The sequence below is a fragment of the Pteropus vampyrus genome, unplaced genomic scaffold (genome assembly GCF_000151845.1).
Source record: "Pteropus vampyrus isolate Shadow unplaced genomic scaffold, Pvam_2.0 Scaffold106, whole genome shotgun sequence".
NCBI classification, from domain to species: Eukaryota; Metazoa; Chordata; class Mammalia; order Chiroptera; family Pteropodidae; genus Pteropus; species Pteropus vampyrus.
Window position 1 is genome coordinate 5,082,196 of NW_011888887.1, and position 16,417 is coordinate 5,098,612.

The window sequence follows — 16,417 nt, forward strand, 5'->3', positions numbered from 1 at the left end:
ATATATCTGCTGTTAAAATTGCTTAGCTGTAGGATTGTTATAAATGTCACTGTAAAATACTGTCAGTAGGAAAATTTTTAGAGGAAATGAAATTAATGGGAATTCCATGATCTATAAGACAAGGAGATTGAACTAAAAGTTTCTCCAAATCTTTTCCAGTTATAAAACCCTAAAATTTTATGACTTTAAAGCTTAGAATGAAACTATTGTGTGAAAATTTGTAAGTGAGGTCTTCTGCTTAAATGCATTTCTTTAGTTGCCCTCAAACTGTGATGTCTTGTCAAATCATTATCTCAATATTTGGTAAAAGGTCTCAGTTTTGCACTCCTGATAAACAATCAGAGGTGACAGGATGGATGATTTTTTTTTTTAATTCTTCAGTGGTTTTGAACTGTAATTCCTTTGTAATTTTTGCTAGTGCACGTTTCACTAAATTTTAGAAATAATTCTGAGATTTTCATCCTTAATATGCAAAGCTTTTATAAAAGGGCGATTATATTTCTACCTGAGAAACATTCAGGTTTCTGAAAGTCTGAAGGTTCAGCAATAAGCAAATCACTGTTTCATTTGGGGGAACTTCTTTATGCACTTGGTGAGCACACTTAGTCAGTCGGGCCCCACAGAGAGGAAAAGGTGTATGGCCTCGGAGCTGCACAGTGGGGTCGTCTCAATCAGCTCCTCACCAAACACATTGACATGGGTACCTCTGGCTCTTCGTGCGAACTATAATCACAGCCTTTGACCAGGAGGGTGGTGAGTTTCCCACAAAGAACATAATTGAAATCACTTTTGAAATAACACCTAAAAGATATTATTTTCTTGAAATGTTTCTTATCATGAATTTTTCTTATTATTCATCATAGAGATTTAATATAAATGATGTTGAGTTTTATAGCATAATAGTTTTGAATTAAGTAATGTTATCTTGTTACTAATGGTTACTGCTGCTTAGTTCCTCTTAAATAACAGATGATGATATTCAGATGATCTATTTTAGGTTCCATGTTTATCCATATTCAACTAAAGTCAACATAGTATTGATAATTCCAGAAATTTACCATATATAAACACAACTTCTTTCAACTATTAAGTATGTTCATACATCATCGATATGTATCTGGTTGCAGGTTACAGCAGACAGTACAGTATGCAAGTTACAGTACATATAACTTCCATTCTGAGCCTTTTCTGGGCTTTTATTCTAAAAAATGTTTATAAGAAACTATCATGTATCCAATACACTATGTACTATGTTTTTGGATTAAAAATAAATCCTTTGCCTAAGGAAGGTGCAATCTAGGGGGTTTTACTAAGGTTTTTACATAAAAACCTTAGTAAATATTTATTTCTCTAAAACAAATATAATAAATAGTTTTTATAGGTTATTAATTAGTCCTTGAGCGTTGCAAAAAATGATACAGTGCTTTTATTTCACGCAAACCAAAGTGTGGGAACTAAAGTATTAGTCAAAATATCTTTGCTCAAGAAATCTGGAGATGATTATTTCACTGAGAACATTTGACAATGAAGATTAATCGTTAGTGAAACTTGTTGAGGAAAGGTGAGAATCTGTCTTTTCAGTTGTCCAGCAAAGATCAGTAACAATTTTCCTCTAGGTAGATCATGATGAAAATTCTTATGCAAAGATGTCTCTTTGCTCTCCACCAAGAAGACCCCAGAATTAGATAACATTTCAAATGATCTAAAGTTCTTTTTCTACCGCATAGGATATTTCTTTTTAAAAAAATATATTGCCTTCTCTAGAGTGCTTAATATTCTTCTGTTCATCTAAAAATCCTGGGTGAGTCCAAATTTGGCATATGTCATCACAGAGTTCTGTCTGTTCTGTCCCCAAGCCTTGCATGGCACAGCAACCTCAAGGTGCTTAGGCAACCCCAAAGATGAGCTTAGTCCAGATACACAGGACCACACTCCTTAACTAGGCAGGCCCCTCACCCCAGGCTGCAGGGGAAAGGAGATGAGAAACCCCTTTTGTTTTTTCTACTCTGATATTCTGGGAGTTTATAAACCACCTGACAAATTCTTTTTAATATATATTCCCAGAATTCAGACTGAAGCCTCAAGATTAAGCACTCTAAAAGCATCATTGAACCAACCAACATTTATTTAGTTTTCTTTACACTATATGCCCAGCATTTTGCTTGATGGCAGGGAGAGAGGAAGAGGGAAAGAGAGAAAAAGAGAGAGGTGAGAAGGAAGTAGGAAGAGAATATATTAGGCAGATTAATGCCCCCCAAAAATGTCTGCGTCCTATCCCCAAAACCTCTGACTATGTCACCTTACATGGTAAAAGGGACTTTGCAGATGTAATTACAGTTATAAGCCTTTAGAGAGGAAGATTATCCTGGATGATGCAGTTGTGCCCACCTAATCCCATTTGTCTTTAGAAGCAAAGAAACTTTTCCAGCTGCAACATGGAGAGATGCCATGAAAGGGGGAATTCAGAGAGATTCAAAATGTGAGAACGAGTCAATGCTCTGTTGTGGACCTGCAGATGGAGGGGACAATGAGACTGGAATGCAGGTGGCCTTAAAGAGATGAGAGAAGCTCCTGGCTGACAGCCAGCAAGGAAATGGGGGCCATGGCTTACAGTCTCAGGGAACTAAATCCCACCAACGACCTGAGTGAGCTTGGAGATGGATCCAGCCCCCCAATTCTCCAATGCAGAGCTTCCAGAAAGCAGCCTGCTCACACTCCGATTTCTGTCTTAGAGAGTCTAAGTAGCAGATCCAGCTGAGCCCTGGCGACCTGAACTTCTAACCTGCAGAAACGGGTGCTGTTTTAACTGCTAAATTTGTGGTAGTTATGGCAGGAATACAAAATTGATACAAATAATAAATGGTCTCTGGTGCAAATAATCTAATGGAAGGAAATAAGTGAATGTCAGGTTCTAATATTTTGATTTGAATAGCAGAGGTCAGTGGGTGAGGAGAAATTTTCCTGAAGTTTGAGACTGATAGTTTAAGCATCTCTGTAATATCACTACTTAGAATAATGCCTTAGGTCCCTCTTTATACCAATCCTCATTTTGAGGGATATCTTTCATTTTATGAGATATTCTAAGTTGACCAAGTATTTGGGAGCAGTGTGCAGCGACTGCCCATATCTCTCTGACTTGCTGTCTAAGAGTAGTGTGAGGCATCTGATTATCAAATACACTTTTCAAAGCTGAACAGATGATCCTAACACATAATCTTACTAAGAATGTAACTTGCCTTTTGCTTTCTTGAAAAAATTGTTAAGATACCAGCCATACTCATGTTCTGCATGTCTGTCAATTGCTTTTTTATATTCAGGCTTCCTTTCAATTCTCTGGGTTGTGCATTAGGGCAAAATTATTTTTAATAATCCAGAGAATGCATTTAAAGCATAATTTATTTTTATTCATGAATAATGATCAAGACACATCTTGTGGGTGGCAAAAGAAAGGGTAGACTAGGGCTTTGTAAAATATGCTTTGGAAACCTTATGTAAAGGAAATATTCCAAATTATTCCTCAATTATTAACAGATACAAAAGACAAGCAGCAGTCTGGGGAAAATATCTGTAACTCATATTATAGCGAAAGCACTAATTTCTTTACTATAAAAACAGCTCTCCTAAATCAATAAAAGACCAACTCGATAGACTAATGGGTAAAGTATATTAAGAGAAAAATCACAGAAAAGGAAATACGAATGCTTTTGAACTTATGAAAAGATATCCAATATCACTTATAATAAGAGACTTTCAAATTAAAACTACAAAGAAACATGATTTATACCTATGGGACAGGCAAGTTCAAAACATTTGATGACTTACTAAGTCCATGTATGGGGTAAAACACTGTCAAATATTGCCAGTAAGGTGTATGTGCTAGTTAAAACATATTGGAGACAATTTTTTTCATATCTAACAAACTTAAAAATGCACGTCCTTGGGTCCAGCAAATTCACTTCTTATACTTTTTTCTATAGATAAACTTACATATGTTCAAAATGATTTATGCAAAAGGATATTTTGAACATATTTTTTTAATAGCAAATAGTTGAAAACAACTTATTACTATTAATAGTCAAGTAGTTTTAATAAATCATGGCAAATCCATATAATACTATGCAGCTGTTAAACAAATGAGCAAAATTGAAAAACATTTTGGAAAACTGTTTGGCAATGTTTACTAAAGCTGAGCATATGCCTACCTCCTGACCTGCCCAAGATAAATGAGTGCCTATGTCCACAGCAGCTTTATTCAAAATAGTCCCCAAATGGAAACAATCCAGATACCTATCAACAGGAGAATAAATAGTGATTTGTTCACATAATGGAATGATAATCAGCAATAAAAATAAACTGATACATACAGCAACATGGACAATCTCTCTGACATGTTGAGGGAAAGAAAAGAAATCCAAATATGATTGCATTTACAGGACATTTCAAAACAGGAAAAACTAATTGTAATGGCAGAAATTAAACTAGAAGTTGTTTCTGGGAGCATGAGGGGACATTCTAAAATGATGGAAATGTTCTAGATCATACTCTGAATGGTGGTTATATGGGTGTGAACATATATAAATTTAAGTATATGCTGTATTTTTAAGACTGATGCACTCCATATACTTTCTAATTTGTTATACCTCAATATAAAAGTAAAAGAGGAAGAACAAGGAAAAGAAGGAGGATGAGTAGTAAGTAGTAGTAGAACAGATTTACATGAATATAATCTGCAAGCTAGATTGTTCAGTGAAAGTATTTCTTAACTATAGTTCCTCATCTGAACCAGGGGACAGAGAAAATTATTTGTCATCATTCCCTCAATTCTCTCATGGATGGTACATAATACCATCGCTGATACCTGAGATAAAAGTTAATTTATTACATACCATGGATATGTTAGGGTATGAGAACTTAATTCTCTCAAGAAGTCCTAGCTGAGAATGTTAATGTATGCTACATTTTGTGTTGTTTTTTAAAAGTATATATTTATCACAAGAAATTAACAGTGATTGTCTCTAGAGAGGGAACTAAGTAGCTCGTAGCTCATTTTTAATTGCATGACCAATTGCACAGTTTGAATTGTGTACTATGTGCATGTAAACACACACATTTCTAAATGTGACAGTGAGAGTATAAGAGAGGTGGGACACTTAGGAGTAAAGGCAACGATGCTTCAGTATGTTTGCACATTAATCGAGATAGGTATGCTAGTGGTATTTCGAACAAAAATGTTTTAAGCTCAATTGTTAAGTCCAAAATATGGGTTTTATTAATGTGAGTAAACTGAGAAAGAAAAAGCAAATTTCTGAGGGCAAGGCGTATGATTTAAGATTGTCAAAGTTCCACAAATTGTAGGTGAAGAGAGAAGGAAAAAAAAAGGAAATTTGTTAGAAGCATAAAATATGGCAGGGTTGCAATAATATTCTAGTAGCAGGTTGGGTCACTTTTTCCTATCCAGTACAATTGTAATCTGATTGCCTGTGTGATGGCTCACGTGAAGTGGGTTGATTGAGATAAACAAGGTAGGGGAGGTCCAGGAATCTGACTGTTTTGCTAGTAATTTTAAAGTTTAGACAGCAAAATATCAAAACAGCTTCTTAGTCTTGCCAGTGAGGAAAAGTGAGTGAAACTAAAGAATGACAAAGAAACTGAAGCTTGATGGCTGAAACCATAGGATTCGGTACAGATCAATTTACACACACACACACACACACAGAGAGAGAGAGAGAGAGAGAAATGGGAGTGGTCTTGGTAAGCAGAGGCAAATTGTGTGCCAGTTTCCAGCCAGCACATCGGACTCTTCATTTACTAGGAAAATTACACTAGAATTTTCAGATACGTTTGTAATAATGAAGAAAACAACTGCTAAACAACAAGTATTATGAGATTTACTGAGCACATCAATGCATGTGCCAAGTGCTTTACCTGCGCTTGTCAAACCCTCACAACATCCCATTGTAGTAAATGATGCTGTTACCCTCATGTTACAAATAAGGAAACAAGCTCAATGAATTTTAGTACCTTGTTTAATAGTGTGGAGCCTACTTCCTTTCTTCTAAACCATGTCTTGTCTGTGCATTATGTGGCCCATTGTCAGTCAGTGGTATAAATTCCTTACATGAAGAATCGTACATGCAGCTTTACAAAGTCCCACTCTTTATTTATTTGTTAATTTAGGCTTTTCCCATAATCCATTACATTTTTTATTTTACACACATATTTTACCTCCATTTCTAGAAATGGGTACATGTTTCTCAGAAATGTTTGACAAGTCTGTTTTTATTTGTTTCCTTGTCTGTTTGTTTTGTTGTGACACTCACCCTTAGGAGCAGAGATTTCTTGAAAACAGTGACAAGTAGCATATTCCTTAGCATTCTGTAAAGCCCTGCTATGGAGCCCTCTCAAATAAAGTTCACTATTCAAGGGTTAATGCATGCAAAATACCTTCAGAGATACTTTGGCAGCATACAGTTTCTTGAGGAAGATCTTTGATTACCTAGGATAAGTTCACAATGACAACATTTCATTCACTATTAAAATATGTTTTGTTCTTTTAATGGTCCTAGGATATCAGAGAGGAACATTGATAATATTTTATTGAAACTCTTCAATTTCTAATTCTTCACTACCCAGAAAATAGTAGGTAAGTAAATTAATGAAATAAAAATATCTTTCCATTTTCTTCTTCCATCCTGTGTAGAATAATCTGTTTACTTGGTTACAAAGTAGCTGAAGCAATAAGGTCAGCTTACTGTTTCATTGATGGGATCTCTCAGCCAAGCCCAAGGGCAAGAGGAGTAGAGTAGTCGGAAATCTCAAAGGCCAGGAAGGAAGAACTAGATGGCATTTGAGAACTTGATTTCTTTCTCCAGTTCTGGAAGCCAAATGGTTTGAATCCTTGTCAAATCTCTTAGCATCTACTTTGTGTTTCTGCCTCTGCTAAGAGGTTTGCTCTGCTTTGCTCAGACTATTGTAGCTACTGTCTTTTCGTCCTATCCCATTGTCCTAGGAAAACTATCTTATTGAATTAGTTTGAGCCAGTCATCCACCATGATCCATTCACCTGTAGGCAGGTGTGTGGGATCACATGGTGCAATCTCTCTCGGCAGGGCCAGAATGGAGAGGAGTGGGTCTGGGCAGAATTGCTAAGAGGAGGGTCGGGGGAGTAGTGAGTACATGACCGTGGAGAAAATAGTTAAAATTTGTACCATGGCTGCCATGTGGGAAGCAATATTCTTTCAGCATCTGGCTATTTAGAAACTATTCAGAGAGTATCTCTATCATATTTAGATGTTTCCATAAAGGCCTCTCCTGAGGTTTATTTATTTCTTAAAATTCATAGGATTTAAGGATAGGCATTGGAAAGGGAACCCAAACAGACCCAGAATTGAGCTAAAGCAGAAAGGACAAAAGTGGGGTTTACCTACCTGGTTTGGATATGAATGGGGAATTGGAGGCTCTCTTTTGATTGCATGATGATTTTTGCCTCAGGAGCTCTCTTAGGCATATTCATAAGGTCTGAGGCTGAGCTTTTCCCTGAATGTTTTGGAAATCAGAGATGGAAAACTTAAGTGGATAGTGCTGGCTGCAATTCAACGCACGCCAATGCAATGCAGAGGAGGAAAGTGTTATTTAAAACCACAACTGAATGTAGCAACTTCTGCCTTTTCCATGGAGAAAATGGGGTAGGAATAGGGAATAATTTATACAACTGAAGGACTAAATCTCTTCACTTCTTCTTGCCCTTGCAGAAAGAGGTGAAGGAGGGAAACAGGGTGAGGCTTAGATTAGATGGCCTGTTGTTTGGCAGAATACATGACTGGATCTTTGTACATACAAAGAGAGTCTGTGTGCTGAGTATGGGGTACGAAGATGTAGAGGAGCTAAAACAAAATAATTTTTATAAGGAAAAGGAAGGTATTTCAAGCTTTTACTCTTGAGAGGGAAGAGGCAGATAAAAAAATAGATGGAAACGAGGAAAAAGAAAAGCCTTCAAAAGTAAGCAAGAGACTATAGAACTTTTCAAATTATTGGTTTCCAATATTCTATCTTTAGTTTGGCTACAGTGTAAATCCTATCCATTGCTTCAAGCCTCGGTCAAGTCCACTACACAGAAAAGACTTTAATGAGTGTTTCTGTTTGTGTGTGTTTGGTAGGGAATGTATTTCTTTGTGTGTAAATCATGGAAGGAGGCTGGATTTCAAGTGCTGTATAGAATAGGGAGAAAACATATAAAACAGCTAGACAATTCATTAATGGAACTAACTCGGCAAAAGCAAGAGCTAAGGGTCATCAGCGACTTGGAAAATTTTTAAATTTCTCACTTTAGCAAACTTTACCTAGCAAAGAAGGCCATACCAATGCATACCCCTCATCCCTCATACTCTTTGTACAAGGTGACATCGGCACATCTTCATCAAGAAAGAGTCTATGTTCCTTCTCCTTGAACCTGATAGATCTTTATAAGTGCCTCAACCAACAGAATGAGGTGGAAATGATGCTGCATGACTTCTGAGGCTAGATCAAAATAGGCGATATGGCTTGCACCTGACACCTGCTCTCTCTCGGGATGTCTGCCCTTGGAACCACACTACCATTATGTGAGGTGTGAATATACATCCTGAAAGTTTCCATCATGTGTGCCATGGAAAGGCCATGTGTGTATATTCTGACGAATATCCCCAGCTAAGCACCGAGCTGGCATCAACTCCTAAAACTGTTGGCAAACCAGTTTTGGTGATCCCTTCAGCCTTCAAGCTTTCCAGCTGAGAGCCCACACATCGTGAAGCACAGGCAGACCATCTCTACAATATCCTTACTGACTCAAAGAAACCATGAGAAATAATCAATAATTATTTTGTCACCACTAAGTTTTGGAAAAATTTGTTATGTATCAATAGGTAATATATTCTCACTTCCAGGATCTCCAGAAAAAAAACTTAAGAAGAACTTTTTGGTGAAATTTAGACTAATTCTATTTGAAGCTTAAAAAATTGGATCATATCTATTTTCATGGCACTTGTTACATCTCAAGTACTATTCTTCGTACTTCAAGAGTTCTGTGGCCTGAAAGGCAACCGCTGTCAGGGGCAGGGAAGGATGAGAGGTGCTATGATCTGAATGCTTGAGTCCCCACAAAATTCATATGTTGAAATCCTAACCTCAAAGGTGATGGTATTAGTAGGTGGGGCCTTTGGGAGCTGCTTAAGTCACAAGGGTGGAGCCCTCATGAATGGAATTAACGCCTTATGAAAGAGGTTCCAGAGAGAGCCCTATGTCCTTGCCACCATGCGAAAATGAGAAGTCTGTGACCTGGAAGAGGCCCCTCACCCAGCCACGCTGAAATTATGACCTCAAACCTCCAGCCTCCAGGACTGAGAAATAAATTCCTATTGTCGATAAGCTACCCAGTCTGTGGTATTTTGTTGTAACAGCCAACAGACTAAGACAGAAGGGGAGTTAGTTCAACTTTCAGGAATAAAAAGGCAGAGGCCAAGGAGAAAATGAGTGGCTTGACACACTAAAGAATTAATTCCTCTAGATTCAGCTATTTATTAACTGTGGAACTGAAAAGTTATTGTTTTTCTATGCCTCGGTTTCTTCACCAGTAAATAAGGCTAATCCATGTTTATAATTGTGAGGATTAATAAAGAAAATGCATATAGTGTTTAGCATAGTGTCTTGTACAGAACACTTTATAAATGCTTTTGTTAATAATATGATCAGCACAGTGCCTAACCCTAGGTAATGGCTTGATGAACGGTAGATGCAATTATTGTAGTGCTCCAAATATTTACTCTAACATGCTAATCCTGATCACTAAATTCTGTATTCCCATTTCCATGGCTATGTCATTGGAATTTCCATATGGAAAAGACAGAAAGTTCTGTAGTAGATAGAATTGCCAGCTTATCAGTATTAGTAGTAAGCTTGTCATGAAATTGAACTCATTCAAAATGTCTTAACCTAAAGCAATTTGTTAGCTACCAGCCTAAAAAGACATTGACTCATCTGTTCATGGACTGAAATATAAATGACAATCCTTAGAGATGTAATCATGTATTCTGCCAACCTTGAAACATATTTAGAACTTGGAGAATCTGTGTTTCAAATTAGACTCTTACATTTTGAGCACTTAGTTTCATTTATACTTAACTATAGGAGACTTTTGACTGTTCCATAAAATAGAGCTGAAAATAGATTCTCTGGGCATCTGATAGTTCTAAATGAGTAAAGCAGAGAAGAACAAGAAATTTCCCACAGTATACACAATAAGTGGAAAATTCAAGTGGGTGTAGAAAAACAAAGAACCACATGGTATTTTTAAAATAGAGACATTTTTTAGGCTTTGGGCGAACTCATGGTAGGAAGGCCTAATTGTACTACACTATCAGAAACAACCTCCAAATTATAGGTGACACTTTCAATAGACTTACCAACTACAAAATTGATCACAATGTCTCCACTTAAAATCTCTGTGCTGATTGCTTCCATGAAAGATGGAGCAGGGAAGATACACCGACTCCCTGAGGCAATTCAGGTGTCCTGTGCAAATTCGTTTTAATGTTTTATAATTTGAAATTATAACTTCCTCAAAAGGTTAAAAGTCTTCCTAAGATGACCTCATATATTCTGTATGTTGGAAACAATATGCAATAGGAGATACTGGGCTCAAATATTCAATTCAATTCGTTATTCTTATCCTTTGCATCCACCAGCCAGGTAGATACAACAAAATGAAAATATTAGTTAAGATTTCTATTGGAGGTGAAATCTATTTTGCTCAAAAGATGTCTCAATGTGTACAAATTCCAACAGGTTGTCCACATACCCTAACGAAATGATTTAGAAATTCATGAGGCAAAATAAGGTAGGAAATTGCCAAGCCAAATGTTTTCATATTTAAAATTTTTTCAACTTTATCATGGCATAATTGAGGTACATTAAACTGCACATATTTAAAGTGTGCAATTTGATCAACTTTGACATATGTATATATGCATGAAATCATCACCAGAATCAGGATAACAAACATTCCCATCATCCTGAAAGTTTCTTTGCAACATTTTATAAGGCTCCTGCCACTCTATCCCCATCCAAAGACAACCACAGATCTCCTTTCTGTCGCTATAAACTATTTTTCATTTTTTAGAATTGTATTTAAGTGGAATCCTAGAGTGTTTGCTCTTTTCTGCCTGCCTTCTTTCACTCAACGTGATTTTGAGATTCATTCATATTGTTAGATATCTTAACAGTTCTTTCCATTATTTAGCAATATTCCGTTATGTAGATAAAACAGAATTAGTTTGCTCACTTACCTGTTGATAGACATTAGAGTTACTTCCAGTGTGGGACAATTACAAATATAGCTGCTACAAATCTTTGTGTATATGTCTTTGTGTGGACATATACTTTAGTTTCCATTGGGTAAATACCAAGGAGTAGAAGTTGATAAAAGTTCATTTCTAAAACACTGCCACCAGCAGTGTTGGAGAGCTATAGATGCTCCACATTGTTGTCAACCCTTGGTAATGTCAGATTTTTTGTTGTTGTTGTTAATTTTAGCCATTCTAATGATGTGTAGTGGTATCTCATTGTATTTGCATGTCACTGATGACTAATAATATTAAACATCTTTTCATATGCTTATTGACCATCCATATATCTTCTTTTGTGAAATCTATTCAAATCTTTTGATCCATTTTCTTCCAATCTTTTCATTTTTGTCTTATGAAGAGCAAAAATATTTTTATCTTTTTTAAAATTTATGGTTTATAATTTTTTAATTCAACCTAAGAAAACTTTGCTTACTCTAAGGTCACAAAGATTTTCTCCGATGTTTTCTTCTATAAGTTTTATAGTTTTAGGTTTTACATTTAGGTATATAATATATTTTGATTTAATTTTTGTGCATTGAATAAGGTAAAGATCAATGTTTATTTTTTCCCATAAAGATAACATACACAATTTGTTGAATTGGACATTTGTTTCTCTATTAAATTGCCTTAGTAGCTTTGTCAAACATCCATGACCATACATATGTAGATCTATTTCTGTACCTTTTCTATTGATCTATTTGTCAACATTTCCACCAATACAAAAATGTCTTTATTATTGTAGATTTATAACAGGTTCTTAAATCTGGTAGGGTAAGCCTTCCAACTTTATTTATCTCTGTTTGTTTGTTTGTTTGTTTGTTTTTACACCTACAGGTATTCCTAGGTGGTCTCCCATCCAAGGACTAACCAGGCTTGACCCTGCTTAGCTGCTGAGATCAGAGGAGATCAGGCATGTTCAGGATGGTATGGCCGTAAACAACTTTATTTATCTTTTTAAAAATTGCTTTATTTATTCTGGTGCTTTGTATTTCCATATGACTTTTATAATCAGTTTGTCTATTTTTACAAAAATAAACTGCTGGGATTTTGACTTGATTACAGTAAATCTATACATCAATTTGATTATAATTATAAATTGTCTTCAAATGCATGAACATGGGGTATCTTTCCATTTACTTAGGTCTCTTTTGATTTCTTTCAGTGTTTTCTAGTTTTCAGTGTTTAGGAACTAGGCTTTATAGAAATGATGAAAGTGGGCATCCTTGCATTGTTTCTGATCTCAAGGAGGAAACAGTTTTTCAACATTTAAGTTTGAAATTAGCTGTCGTTTGTTTGCTTTTTTATAGATGCTTTTACCCATTTGAGGAAAGTACCTACTATTCCTAGTTTGCTGAACATTTTTTATCTTGAACGGGTGTTGAATTCTGTCAAGCAAACAAACATCTATTGAAATAATCATATGGCTTTTCTTTTTCATTCTATTAATATAACGACCTGAGAAATTTCCAAATTTTTTTTACTTTATTTGCATAAATATTCATCTGCCTTTAGATGGAGACTCTATATTATTCATCTTTATATCCCTAATCCTGGCACTTTGTGCATGAATAATAAATGTCCGTTGAATTATAAAATAAATGAATTAATAACTATAGACATGCCAACTATGTGTGGCCTTCTGTTTAATAAGGATAAAAATCTTCTTATATAAGCAGTGATAAACTCAGAAACCTGCATGAAACACATAAATTTGGGATAAGTTACTATTTTTATTTCTCATATAAAGTCCAATTGACATGTATGTGTGGTAGAGGGTAGAAGACAGAAGGGAGGGCTCTGCTTCACGAATAATTCGGGAACTCAAGCTGAAGGTCTGCTATCTTCAACATATGGCTTTCAATGCTATTCTACACAAGAAAATATAACCAGTCAATGAGCTGGGGGAAGTAGTAAAGGATGTCATAGATTGTTTTTTTTTACGAGTTAAGACTATAAGTGCTATATTTAATTTTTATCCATATTTCACTGGCCAGAACTCTGTATATAGGCCCACATAAATGTAAGGGTGGCTGAGAATATGGTCCGTGTTCCTGTAGTTTTTTTTTTTTTTCCCTGCAAAACTATGGTAAAGAAGAGGAGCATGAATTTTTTTGGTGTATAGCTAGTTATCTTTGCCTTGGAAAGGGAAAAAAAGTTCTAATAAATACTGGGCTACATGTATGCTGCACTACCTTTGATTTGTTAAAATGTAGCATTTCTCAATTCCTGCACTATTAATGGTCTTTGAAAAAAAAGGTTTGCATGCCAAGTAAGTTGAGGAAATATTAGTTTAAACATTTTTCAATTAAAATATTAGTTTAAATATTTAAACAAGTTTCTTTTGTGCAGGACTTCTCTGGGGCTTTTAATATTTTAATGTGCATTTCGATTCTTCATGAATGCATGGAAGGCAAAGCATTTCCAAACCTTACTTGGTTGCAAATTACCTATGAAGATGATAGGGCTTGGTTTGAGAAATATTAGGGCAATGGATACCCAATGATAGCAATTAAATAAAAAGCTATATTTTTCAAGATTCCTAATCATCACTCATTCCACTTATTTTTATTAAGAAAATACAATAATACTATCTGGGCATAAAATTACTTTCTACAATGTCAGGCTGAGTGTGCCTGGGAAAAGGAGAAATAGCTACAGCCAAAGGGAGCCTTGTATTCTTAGTGCTCCTGTGCTTCAGGCCTTCATCAGGCTTGGGGTTACAGAGTCACTGAGTATCTTGTCTGGAAGGAACATCAGATATGTGTGGGAATCATAGGCCAGAATATGTTTTCTGTCTTCATGAAGAGAAAGAAGAGAAAGCGTTCCCAACAGTAATCCATCACTGGGATTCCTGTTTAATTTCTTCCTTTAATACAGATTCTTTGGACCACAAAATATTCATCATGATTTTCTTCATTAACAAGAATCATGACTTTGTTAAACATAAAGATGCTGTACTCAGACATGATTCATTTTTATCTTAAAATGACTAATCATTACTCCAAGTTTTGGAAGCTACTGTTGGTAAAAATATATGTGCATGATGTGGTGATTCTACAATTCATATATGTAAAGTGGCTTGGGGTGGTGAGTTGGTGGAAGGGAGAAGAAAGAGGATTTGAAGCTGTGTTTGCTTAGTATACTTTATTCGATTGGAGAAAACATCAATCATCGATGGCAATGCTTAGGAATAGAGAGGGATGAGAGAGAGGTCAGGAGTGGGGTCAAATGCTCCCGTGTCTTCCTGAGGCCCCATAGTTTATATACATAAGCTATATGAAGAAGGTAGATAGTCAGAGGGAAGGAGATGCAGAGGGAGGATGAGAGCAAGAGCACAAACTAGAGAGAAAAGCAAGGAGAGATCACTATTTTTTTCATCAAGCTATTGAGGGACCCAGAAAAAGGCCTTAGAGGCCAACTTGTCCAAGCCTCTGTCTTTCATTAATCTTTATTCAGCATTTGATCGTTTATGTCCAGTGACAGGGTGCTTATGCAGTTCTCAAAGTAATTCATTTGATTTTTAAACAACTAATTTCTAGAGGATTCTTTCTTGTAGCTGTTAAAATATCTGTCCTTGGTGCTTATTTCCATTTATTGGTTCTAGTTCTGCTTCCCTCCTGGCCTCCTAAATGATATAGAAAAGTCTTCAATGTGACTATCTTAAATATTTAAAGATAGTAAGTGTTTTCTTTTTCTTGTCCAAATATCACTAAACCTGTCGCATGTTCTTCAGATATGAAGATTTGAGAAAACTCCTCCATTTTTGTCACTCTCTTCTGACTACATCAGGTATTCAATGATCTTGAAAATTCAAGGTGAAGTAAATACAATACATGGTGGATGCTGTTGCATCTGAAGATAGCACTTTCAGAGAACTAGGCTTTTTGGAGATTTGGCAGTGTTAATCCCTCTGAGGGGGAAACATAGCAGAATTTTGTATACTAGAATGGACCACATGGAGCCAGCAGCACCATTAGACCTGTGGCCTTACAAAATGTCTCTGTCTCATATTCTCAGGCCTGTGGGATACTTTCCCAACTGTGCTTCCTCCCAAGTCCCAACAGGTGGTGTTCTCTGCTCAAGGTCACCACAACTACTCCTTATCTGACATCGGTATTCCTCAGTGGTCTTAGAAAAAGATTCTGAAGCCATCAACACCATCAACACCAATGTCCAATAGTTTTTTGGTGTGTGTGCACACATGTGTATGTGTGTGTGTGTGTGTGAGAGAGAGAGAGAGAAAGAGACAGAGAGAGAGACAGAGAGAGAGGAAAAATTATTGTTATTATCACATAAATAATTTGCTTTAGAATTAGGGGTGAAGAAATTACTTGTTTCTCTGGACAAACAAATATACAATTTAAAAATGGATTGACAATAAGACATTTACATCTCATTGAGAGTTTAGATTCCATTCTATGGTCGAGGTTTCATAATCATATAAGTTCTTATGGCCTGCATAAATTCATATTTACCTGCCATCTGACAGTGTCATTTTCCTAATCAAATTTATGATTTTTAAATTTGTATTGTCTTGTTGAGAGTCTGATACACTGACCCAGATATCCTGTATAAAAAGAGATAGGCTATAATTAAATAACCAACTGACCCAATTTTATGATATTTTTGGAAAAGATTTAATATATATGTTGTTACCAATATCTTTAAATTAAAAAAAATAATACTGTGAAGATAATACAGATTAAACCTGGGTATACAATAAAAAATAAATGGCCTGATTTCCCACAAAAGGATATGGTCTTAGTAAGCCAGATGACAACTGGATTCTACTCCTACTCTTCAAAGAACAGTTTTCTCTGAGATACTTTGCTTACATAAACAATATTTACCATACTCTGGAAAGGAAGACGGATAGATGTGACAGAATCGGTAGAAAAAAATTCGGCAATCTTTCAGCATCTGAAATAAGATAAAGAAGAGAAAAGAAAAAAGAAAGGAGAGAGGAAAACAGGAAGAATTGTTTGAATGAAATGAACAAACAAAATTCAGTTCTGCTAGTGATTCAACCACAACTTAGC

General features: G+C 35.8%; 1 protein-coding gene and 1 pseudogene across 1 annotated transcript in view; both read right to left on the bottom strand.

Annotated features, from left to right (window-relative positions):
• Window positions 1–16,417, bottom strand: part of NREP (neuronal regeneration related protein) — a 319,682-nt gene that overhangs the window by 41,554 nt on the left and 261,711 nt on the right. The gene's annotated exons all lie outside the window — the stretch shown is intronic.
• LOC111743092 lies at window positions 12,198–12,316 on the bottom strand (annotated as a pseudogene).